Consider the following 12,396-nt stretch of genomic DNA (forward strand, 5'->3'; position numbering starts at 1 on the left):
GCGTTCGGAGAACACACCACCTGAGCGTACCCTGGTCACGGTAGATTATTTTTTCTATGTTGAAATAACTCGGAATTCACTAGGAATGCCTCATGCAATTTTTCATCGTTATCATCGGAGACATCACATTTCTATACGTGTACATTTCACTGACCATCTATAAACCACCCTGCAGGTGTTAAGGTTAGACTCCTATAAGCATTAATTTTGACTGTTTGAATTTCTTTAGCAAATAAATACATGTAAAAGTGAGTAATTGCACACATTTTCAATGTGATTCGCATTTAAATTTTAAAATCATAATTAAATCAATTTTATCAAATATAACTATGCCTTTGCGCAGTACCATTGACAGTTTTGATCCACCCAATGGAAGAATTTATGATGTAAGCTGTATTTCATTTCTTCGATCCTTCTTTTCTATGGAATGCCAAATTAACATATATTCAAATATTTGTACCTATCTTCAAATAATTGTACCTATCTTCAATTCAATTGTACCTATCTTCAATTCTTTTGTACCTATCTTCAATTCAATTGTACCTATCTTCAAATTGAATTAGAGATAGGTACAATTCAATTATACCTATCTTTAATTCATTTGAAGATAGCTACAATTGATTTGAAGATAGGTACAAATGCAATGAATTGAAGATAGGTACAATTGAATTAAAGATAGGTACAATTGAATTGAACCTATCTTCAATTACTAAAATATTGGCAATAATGAATACTCCCTGTATAGTACGTCATTTTCGTTACGTCACAATAAAATCGGGATCGGGATGATAAAATAGACAATATGATTTTGTCAACTTTTCGAAAGATTGAGCCTTAAAACAAACACAAACTCATAATAATTGTTACCGCGTTAATAAATAGAGTGATTATCAACTGAATTATACATTCTTTGATAAAATTATGGAAAAAAATAAAGCCAGTTTTTTTTATTTAGGTATATAGTGACCCTAATTACGTCACTACCCTAACTCCGTCACTTTTGGGGTATTCGGGTATACATGTTTTTGGCTTACTTATTGATATACATGTATATTTTAATAAGTAAGTGATGCCTTTTGCAAATATATTGCACACACACACACACACACACTCGTTTCCCTCCATGTTGAAATGTCTTCAAGGGAGCGTTCATTATTTTCAACAATACACAAAACGAATTGAACCTAGGTATAATTGAATTGTACCTATCTTCAAATGAATTTTACCTATCTTCAAATGAATTAGAGATAGGTATAATTCAATTGAACCTATCTTAAATTGAATTGAAGATAGGTATAATTCATTTGTACCTAGGTATAATTCATTTGTACCGAGGTATAATTATTTAGAGATAGGTATAATTATTTACACCTATCTTCAATTCAATTGTACCTATCTTTAATTCAATTGTACCTATCTTCAAATGATTTGAAGATAGGTACAATTAATTGAAGATAGGTACAATTATTTGAAGATAGGTACAAATATTTGAATATATGTTAATTTGGCGTTCCATACTTTTCACATATTTATGCCCCCCTTCGAAGAAAGGAGGGCATATTGCTTTGCTGCTGTCTGTCGGTCGGTCTGTCTGTCGGTCGGTCGGTCCACCAACAGTTTCCGTTCATTTTCTTCGCAGAGGATGAACATATTGAAATGAAATTTGGTATTCAGGTTTATCATGATAATATCTAGGTCAAGTTCGATATTGGGTACGATCGAGCAATTTTCGACAGAGTTATGGCCCTTGGACATAGAAAAATTCCAGTTATTTGCAGTTTCCGTTCATTTTCTTCGCAGAGGATGAACATATTGAAATGAAATTTGGTATACAGGTTTATCATGAGAATATCTAGGTCAAGTTCGATATTGCATGGGTACGATCGAGCAATTTTCGACAGAGTTATGGTCCTTGGACGTAGAAAAATTCTAGTTATTTGCAGTTTCCGTTCATTTTCTTCGCAGAGTATAAACATATTGAAATGAAATTTGGTATACAGGGTTATTATGAGAATATCTAGGTCAAGTTCGATATAGGGTATGATAGAGCAATTATCGGAAGAGTTATGGTCCTTGGACTTAAAAAAATTCCAGTTATTTGCAGTTTCCGTTTATTTTCTTTGTGGATGTTTCCAAGGGAGGGGGCATAAGTGTTTTACAAACATCTCTGGGTTTTTTATGAATCAGACTATTTTCTAAGTTATAATATCCATGGAATCTTGAAATTACGGGGAGGGGGGCCAGGGTTTTTTTAGTTCTTGAGAATGTAACACAGTAAGTACATCTGAAATTAATAAAGAGCTCTACTCCCTACCTCTCTATTAGCAGTTTATCTCCTCTTGGAAAAAATTAAAGTTTGTACCTTTTCTTAAAACTAAAATATAGTTGTAAAGGAAAAAAATGAGTGATGTTAGGTTACCCTTTTCCCCGGGGATCTCAACCTGCGAAAACCGCATATACATGTAAATATAAACATAAACTACCGGTATAAAAAAGTTATCCCAAATATTGATATAGACATCATAACTTGTTTTTGTGGGATTGTTATTTCTGATGTTATTTAATCATAACCCATCATAAGAAGACCTGGTCCCAGAGTTATGAAGCAGTCTTATAAAAAAAGTCAAAATTTTTACACTCTCTTATTGTCTTGTGATTAAAAAACTTGAAAAAATGAAATGCTTATAAAATGTGTCTCTATATTATATTACGCTGATATTCTGCTGACATTTACAAATTTTAAGCGTAATTTATGATGTATTATATTTTTTATTAACAATTTTTCAGGCTTGATATCGGGTCCCTCCACCCCTCACACAATAAAAGTTCAATCCTTTATACTGTCGGACAAAAATAATTACCAAATCTACATGTACCTTATTCTATGATCATTCAATGTGACGGACATTCATTGGCAATGGGTTCCTTACCACTTCCACATTTTAAAAAATTGTCTGTTAAATTCAACAAAGATATGTTTAATCATTTTTTTTTCCATGGAGGTGATCCTTTTGGTTTTTGTTTGTTTGCTTGTTTTTGGGTTTTTTTTTGTTTGGTTTTGTTTTGTTTTGGGGTTTTTTTTTTTGGGGGGGGGGGGGGGCTTTGAAATTTGGTCCTACTTCCTGAATTAAAAGACCACTAGTTCAAGTATAAAAAAATGAAAAGATCAATACATAATACATGTATCACTATGTTTATCTAATTAACAGAGAGAGAGAGAGAGAGAGAGAGAGAGAGAGAGAGAGAGAGAGAGAGAGAGAGAGAGAGAGAGAGAGAGAGAGAGGGGGGGGGGAGAGGAGAGATTGTCAATGAATCTGTAGTAAACAATATGTAAAATTACACACCAAAAGAGCCCGGCTTTAAGTACTTCAGTACTTTGAATTTTGTAGTTTAGCCCCTGTAGTTATTCATTCGTGTATCTAATGGCCACTCTGCTTGCCTTAATGTGTAGCACTGGCAAACAATGGGGGTATGTAAGCTTGCTTACTTTTTCTTTCATTTATAGTGAGAAATATAAGATTTTTAAAAAATTGTTAAGTCCACTTCAGCTTACACGTATATTCAAATTCCCATTTTCCCATGATTTCTCGCGTTTAAATGGCATTGATTTAAAAAAAAAAACCTGAAATGTGTTGAAGCAACCCTTCAGTTCAGTAAAATATTGCTTGGCTCGCGAATATGTCGGTTTTTTTCCTCAAAATATACATGTGACAATGTAAAGCTAACGCCAAACTACAGATTCTGAAGAGTTTTAAAAGTAGAAAAATGTCCAGTTTTAAGACAATATATTTGCAATATTATTGAGAGTCCAATTATTTTTGATATATTGTAAAGATAAATGTCCTTTTATAACTAGATACAGATTTAGTGAATTTAAATTTCATAGTACGTGAAATTCAGCTGAAACGTAAAATGGTCACTTCTTTGTAGATATTTACATTATCCAGTGTGTTTGTCTGTGATAACAATACGAATCGATTTTGTAACGTAGTCCCAATACGTTTCATCAAGGAGTATTTTTAATATTTAATCGTTATCTTGTTGAAAATTATAATATAATGAATAAGGAATTACTCTTTGAATATTTATGAGTTATCAAATACGGTTTGGCGTGATTTATCATAAAGCCCGAAGATTGATTACATTTGACCTTATCTGATCACCTCATACAAAGAAATGTAATACCGAAAGAAGGTATACACATAATTGATACATATTCAGTTCAATCGTTTTATTCGTGTCTATAAAATATCTACGTTTTAATTGTTAGAACATTAACAGTCTAAATATTTCTCCTAAAAAGTTATGCATTTTTATTTGATTCTGAAGTATGTCATCCAAACTTAGACAATACTCGTGCGATGTAAACGCATCAAGACTAGTGAACGAAGACCGCTTTCTAGAAATAAAGCTTCACGGAAGTTTGTTACAGAATTGCATGAACATGACGCAGTGTTTAACTACTGTTCCCTGAAACAAGAATCCAATAGACTGTTTCACGATAAATTTGGAGCATGCACATAACGACTTCCGCAGGGCAAATGTGTACATTGGATACATAGTACTCGATAGAAAAAGCGCCGTTTTGTTTGATGGAAATAAACGATTCTTATATGAAAGTGTGTTTGATTTTTTATGCTATGTTATTTTGAGGTGTTAATTGTATATATTATGCATTAAAAATAAAAGTATCTGCTGCAAATTATTTAAAAACGAGAACGGAATTTAGTGCAAAACGGGCAAGTTTACGAGATTGTTTACGTGCGAAGATGGCTGCTCGTAATCTTGAGGATGGAAATAGTAGAAAAAGGAGAGGGCCATTAACGGAAATCCTTATCAAATACCAGGCAACATCATCAGTTGGTATTATACCAGAGGTTTCTGGCCAAGAACCCCCCCCCCCCCCCCCCAGTGCAGTCAGCCGCGTATTCTCTCGTCACGCCCACCTCCCTGCCAAAGATCTCCTTCCAGCAAATTTATCATATGATGGTATTGCGACATACAGAAGAAGGTAAAGAAGTAAAAAACTTTAAAGGACTAGACAGGGCTGTTAAGCATTTTGAGGCTGGAGATAATTCACAAATTATGACAGCTCAGGTATGTATCATGTAAATGTACATGTAAATACATCCCCCCCCCCCCCCGACATATCATAATGCTTATAAACGTGCCTCGGATTAGATCAAGGTGAAATTTAACGTATATAAACGTATCAAATCAATGGTTTTCCAGCCTGCTCTCATCTTTAAAATATTATATAGCTGATAAGCATTTACAAGAACATAATTTTTCTGTGTCTACACTATTGTAAAACTATTCCTTCAAAACACTCATTTTAAACTTTAACATTGCAGATTGAGGACTCAGTTGACTATGTCAGAGCTATCTGTTTGCCATCTATGAAAAAAATGAAATACAAAGTTTTCCTTTGTATCGAGGAAAAGACAAAGGTCCATTTTGCCTCTTGTGAATGTCCTGTTGGGTAGGCACAATATTACCAGTTTAAGGTGGTATGGGACATCTGTCCATATTAATGTGGATTTAAGTACATTATAATTAAAATACTTTCACCGGTTTAGAATTTGCAAATTTTTCAATATTTAACCAAAAAATAGCTTCTTAAAATATTTGTTGAGGTGACTTACAGATTCGTAGTAAACCCTTTAAACCTCTGCGCTATGTTGATAGATGACAAAATTGGGAAAGAAACTATTTATAAAATAACACTTGGCTTTATTGTTTATTTCAACAAACGTTATGTCACAACATGGAAGTGTCCCATACCACCTTAAAATGCTAAATTGTACAACTATTATTTAAAGAAAATTTATATTCTATAACTCTTATGAATGATGAGCATTGATATATGCATGGACTTGTAAATTTATTTGGAAAAGTGAAAGTCATCATATATTGAGAAAATATTACATTTGAATTTCGAATGGGAGAAAATTAAATGTTTTTGTAATATCTATTATAGTCTTGCCCAGACATGCAGTCATATAGGGGGCTGCTTTTTCATCTGCACCACCTTCATCTGACCGAAGTCCTGAAGTCGGAGAGTGCAACATCAAAGATCTGACAGTGGAATGTTCCTTGTCCGATGAAAATGGACTCTAAACCCCTAAAAGAGTGGAACTTGGGCAGACCAAAAATTTCAGCTGAAGGGGAACTCCAGTTTCAAGAGAGAAAACAAATCAACTTTGATCCCCGGCATTCCGAAGAGAGGACATTCAACCAAATGAATGCACTTAAGCAACTACAAACCCTTAAAAGCCTATTTCCCAAAACTGGTAGGATACACACAAAAAAATAAAATCAAACCATTTTTCAATGGGTTATATTATTTGTTTCACAAAATTGAACATGTATAAGTCTATGAAATAAAAAAACAAAATCAATTCTAGGCATGAGTCACTTGTGGAGCATCCCCAATGACACTCCTGATGTTGTAATGGAAGAGGAAGTTAGGACACTGGAAGATCCAATGGAGACTGCCATGAAGGGTCTCATCTTGTCAGCAGAGAACTGTAAGATATCAAGTCATTAGTTTAATTATAGTGATAATAATAATAATTAACGGAGAATTTATACATGTACTATTCAAAACTGTTGGACAGGTATGATATTGAGACTTTAAATGCTTGAAAAATACCAATGAATACCATTGTTCATCTGAATCTAACTAAATTTTTTAATAAGTAAATTCAAAGAATTTATGTCATATGTAATTTAATTTTCTAGGTATCCGACACTCCCTGTGCCAGTCAGGTGGGGAGTTGAGCATGACCAAAATGCCCTGGGGGATTACTTGGCCCTCCAGAACGCCGTTACCAGTTTGAGAGTGGAGGAGTCTGGACTCACCATATATCCATCCCATGCATTTCTAGGAGCTACCAGTGATGGATAGGTGTATGATGAGTCCATGCCAGAGGGAAACCAGAAGGGAGTTCTGGAGATAAAGTGTCCGTACTCCGTCTCTAATGATGTCATTACACAGAGAGGTACACTTTTTCTATACCGGTAAATGTAAACTTAATGTGTTTATTATTTTTATTGTTTTTATGAGTCAATAAACTCAATTTATGAACAGTACATTTATTTGCTTTTCAATAGGTTCACGAGTTGGTAGGGATGAAAGGTTTTTGTCTTGAGGAGTCGGAGAATGGCCGAAGACTTATGAGGGATCACAGCTACTATGCCCAGATTCAGGTGTGGACTGCAGGTGAGCAGAGCAACTGTTTTGTGGAGCGAATTTATTTTGATCCTGATTTCTGTTCTTTTATGTTACCATAACTTGTTGAATGGTTCATTTCAAATATTTCACCCTCATACATTAAATCATAATTGCCCCTTATTTTTTCATTTTGTTGTTTTTGTGAGTAGCGAACATAAAATGTCACAGATTTAATCATATGGATAAACTCAAACTTTCACACATTTAGTACGTTGGGATTTACGAAATTACTTACATGTACATGTTCTAGCTTTCAACTAATGGTACATCAAGGTTTGTAAGCCAGCAGCACACAGCAAACATCTGAGACGCCAGTGGCACTATGGAAAGAGAAAGTACTCCATCAAATATGTGAAAATTCTTAACACGCCCTATAGCCCTTTCTACGTGAATCCTTAATTTAGCAATTTCTTGAGTTTTTAACACATCCTGAGAGGAAAACTGTGAAGAAGATGAACGAAAATGAGGAATATTTAAAGAACAGCCCTTTTTCTCAAGCATATCTGCAATAGAAACCCTTATCTGCCATAACTCCATCTGCTTCCTCAAGCATGTCAAGAAGTAGAGATTTTTCAATCATCTGTCGATCAGAGACTCGTCCACCAAATCCTTCTGAAATTAGAGAAATGACACCTGATGGAGTGATTCCTATAAGAAATTTAATAGTTGTGTGATGGTTATAATGTGAAAAAGAAATATAGTGTAGCGGATGGAATATTTCACTTGTAGATACAAGCACCAAATTTTGCATGAAGGTTCCTTGAACATTACTTGATCAAAAAATATCGTTGGCCATTAAAGTTTTGGTCATTTTCAAGATGGCCGCCTCTTATTTCAAAATGGCGTCTTTTTTCCAAAATGTTTTCATGATATTTTAAATATTTCTGGGTAATGTTTTTATTTTCTGTGAAATTATGAAGAAAAATTTGTTGTATGATATAATTTGATGTTCATTTCATATATGAACACTCTGCGCATGCGTTTAAAAAGATGCTGCAGCTCATTTTTGAATGTACATGATCTAATCGGCTAAGGAGATGCACTGCAAAGAGCAATGCAAAATAATTCGGACTTGAAACATTTGCATTCCCGAGAACAACTAATATTACATCAACATTTCAGTAGTTCTTAACATGAAGCCGCCATTGGTGGTAAGGATGTCCAGTGTGAAATCTGAAAATCTTAATCTTTATACCAACCCTATCTGGAAAGGGATGGTGAGTTTTGTTACTTACATAGTAACTGACCCAATGTATGTTTAGCTTGCAATACAGATCTCTTAATATGCTCTATAAGAGCAGCTTCTGAGGGATCGAGGGATGCTATTGTACGGACGCTGCTTACGAGCAAAGAGGTCAAGGCGCGTGTCATTTACTCTATTGGTAGTGCTGGACCGAACGTACATGATGTGTACAAATTGATTATATGTTCTGTCACACAGTCACAAGGAGAACTTAAGAATCCGAATACCTCTTCAACGTTCTCAAACACATTTCAGCCTGCCATGCTGTCATTTTACATATCCAATCAAATACGGACTCTGTATCACAATCCGTGAATGCATGAAAGAATAAAAGTGCTTTTGATCTTGGACCCACTGTTCGAATATTATCATGAATTGGTATCGATCGCAAATTCCTGCCCTTTCACCCATAACTCATCAATCTTCAAATCATCAAAAACACCCACACCAATAACAACAACAATCTGTATCCGAACTTGATTTGATACTACCCAAGACTGCATGTTTTGTATGTAGGAACATACAAGTGTCAGCTTCTTCATGGTTTCAAGATGATACAAAGTCTGTATCTATAGCTCTGTTACTGACAACATCTTTTCCTTTGTTACAACTATAGTAGTTTCTGTCGTTATAGTTACAGATGCGATTTTGTTTGCTTAAAACCCAATAGTTCAGTTTTTTCTCGATACACCGAAAAAAAGAGTTCCAAGTCTACTGTTTCCAGTAACCTACCCTCTAGATTCTTTGACAGTTAGCGATATCGCACCATCATCACCTTTTACAATTGCACTGTTCTGCTAATGGGCTTGTGCAATGGCTATGCTTTAAAAATTCAGTGATTCATTTTTTCTAATGGTAAAGTTTTCAAACAAAAAGCTGATTCTTCAAAGACATAGTTAGCAAATGACTTTAGCCTGTTATCTAGACTTTTATTTCCTGTCAGAGCAATGTGATTTACAAGAATTTTTGGAATATGAAACCAGAAATTCCCCCCTCGCTTTCTCAAAATGTTTTTTTGAATACTGGTGTGAAATCTCAGTCGATGCCTATTTTGGAAGCTATTCAAGTATTGCCAAACAGTGTACCGAGAGTTCCCTCATTTGTTATTGACGGCCCATCATTATAGTCAATTCAAAACAACCAAACAATGTCAAACCTTTGATAACTATGTCAATTACATTATCCTAGCGCACTTCGCTTGCGCAAGGCTATTGTCTTCAATGTTTACAAAGATGATAACCATTAAGTTGAAGGTGAAACTAGAAGAAAAAGAGGCATTAGATCTAGACGGAAGATAACTAGAAACACTAGACCGCCAAACTCCTGGAACACTTTTTTTTCGGTGTAACGAGAACAAAACAAGACCATCTGGATTTAAGCAGACCAAATCGTATCAGCTACTATTACGACAGAAACTACTATAGTTGTTACAAACGAAAAAATGCAAATCAATGCAAAATGCAAATGCAAAACATGCAGCCGTGGGTACTATCAATTCAATCATCACAGTGAGTTCGGATACAGATTGTTGTTGTTATTGGTGTCGTTGTTTTTGATGATTAAAATGATGATGAGTTATGGGTGACATTTGGAAAGGGCAAGGATTTGCGATGGATACCAGTTCATGACATTGTTGGATCACTGGGTCCAAGATCAAAGCAATGTCATTCTTTCATGCATTCACGGGCTGGGATACAGAGTTCGCATTTTTTGAGACAGGTAAAATGACAGAATGGCAGGCTGAAATGTGTTTGAGAACGTAACAGAGGTACTCAGATTTTGCTAAGTTCTCCTTATGACAGTGTGACAGAATATATAATTAATAAACTAGAAGAATTTGTACACATCATGTACGTTCGGTCTAGCACTTCCAATACAGTGAAATAAGTTGCGGAGTTTTAATAAATCTTGTAAAACGAATACCAACCGACTTGTGCATTTTCCATGGGTCACAATACATTGGGTCAGTTACTATGTAAGTAAAAAACCACAGCATCCCCTTCCAGATAGGGTTGGGATAAGATTGCGGTTTTTCGGTTTCACACGGGACATCCTTACCATCAATTGCGGCTTCATGTCAAAAATTACTGAAATGTTGATGTAATATTAGTTGTTCTGGGGAATGCAAATGTTTCAAGTCCGAATTATTTTGCACTGCTCTTTGCAGTGCATCTCCTTAGACGATTAGATCATGTACATTCAAAAATGAGCTGCAGCATCTTTTTAAACGCATGCGCAGAGTGTTCATATATGAAATGAACATCAAATTACATTATACAACAAATTCTTCTTCATAATTTCACAGAAAATAAAAACATTACCCAGAAAGATTTAAAATATCATGAAAACATTATGAAAAAAGACGCCATTTTGAAATAAGAGGCGGCCATATTGAAAATGACTAAAACTTTAATGGCCAACGATATTTTTTGATCAAGTAATGTTCAAGGAACCTTCATGCAAAATTTGGTGCTTGTATCCACAAGTGAAATATCTTGCTGAAATATTGACCTAAGCCGCTACACTAATATTCTGGTTAACAAGACTGCTAGATTTCTGAACAAGTATTTCTGTACAATCTAAAATAACTCTTAAATTAGGGAAAGAATGAAAACAAGAAGGCATATTCCTTTGAATGATATCCCTGGAAGGAAAGGGGTTTAATGGCCTCAGCTCCTGGTAAAGCAAGCAGACCCAGGTTGTGAAATACTCTGAGTAGGTTCCAACAGAAACTCCTGGAACAAAGATAAGATGGTAAAATTTTATAATTGTCATACAAAATTTTAGGGCTTACATGGTCAGTACTGACATATTTGATACTTGAGCAACTCTCCATGTGTAAGTGAAAGTTTCCAATATCTTTTCAAAAATATTCATGAAAATTTATAGAAAAATCTGTCTATTCCAACATGCCCATAGAGAAATATACCAGCATATCTTGAATATACAATCAATTTGTAAGGCAATGTAGGGAATGAATTTCTGGTGAAACATTTGGCACAGGGTTCACATTAGACAGACCAAAGCGTTCAGCAATATCTTCGACAAACAATCCAACTTTCAGTCTCATCTGTGTTACAAGAAACTGGTCTATGGGCTCCAATGACATCAATCGTCTTGGACGTGCCCTCTCCGTAGGGGTCATAGAGGTACCTCTCCATAATATACCATCTTCTCGCACTTAGGCACTAGATAGCTGCAGATACGAATTCCATCAACTGATTTCTTTGCTTGGAAATCATACAAATTGTACATCTAATCATTTTGTTTCGGAAATTTAAACATTGTGATTAATGTTAATGATTAATACATGAGGTATGCTAGTAAAATAATCACATGTCAAACAAGGCTGTTGAGTTTAAGAAAACTTAAATTTTTAAAAACAACCACTTACTTGAATAACCACATAAACACTGCAAAGCTAGGCAGTCCAGTATAGCATTTTGTCCTGGCTCCGATTTCACAAAAAAAACTTAAGTCAAATCTCAGACTTAAGTCTGAGTTTTTTCTCAAATATTTGAGTTTTTTCTCAAATTTGAGAAATCTCAAATATCTGCGTTTCACAAAAAAATCTTAGTCGTGTTTTTTACTCAATTTGAGAAAAAACTTAAGTTACCTCCATAGCAGACTTAAGTCAAATCTCAAATATGAATATGTCATTAACATCATTAATTCAGTATTTTATTGTCTTTAATGTTCATTTCTTAGATCTATTCCACTCAATAATCAGCGATTATGCAATGTTTCATGCAGGTTTGATAAATATTTTTTTCATTAAAAAATTATAATTTTGGCGGAGTTATCTCCCTTGACAAAAATGTAAACAAAGGGAACTAATTCATTTGTTTGTGTTAAATGGAATAACTGTGCAGTGATTCTACTTTCTAATGATTTTAAGGTAACCATAATGTATTTA

General features: G+C 34.5%; 1 pseudogene; it reads left to right on the forward strand.

Moving 5' to 3' along the window:
- Positions 1 to 4,344: 4,344 nt before the first annotated feature.
- LOC128185516 (uncharacterized) lies at positions 4,345 to 6,550 on the forward strand (annotated as a pseudogene).
- Positions 6,551 to 12,396: the final 5,846 nt, after the last annotated feature.

Source organism: Crassostrea angulata, chromosome 1, assembly GCF_025612915.1.
Source record: "Crassostrea angulata isolate pt1a10 chromosome 1, ASM2561291v2, whole genome shotgun sequence".
Lineage (NCBI taxonomy): Eukaryota > Metazoa > Mollusca > Bivalvia > Ostreida > Ostreidae > Magallana > Magallana angulata.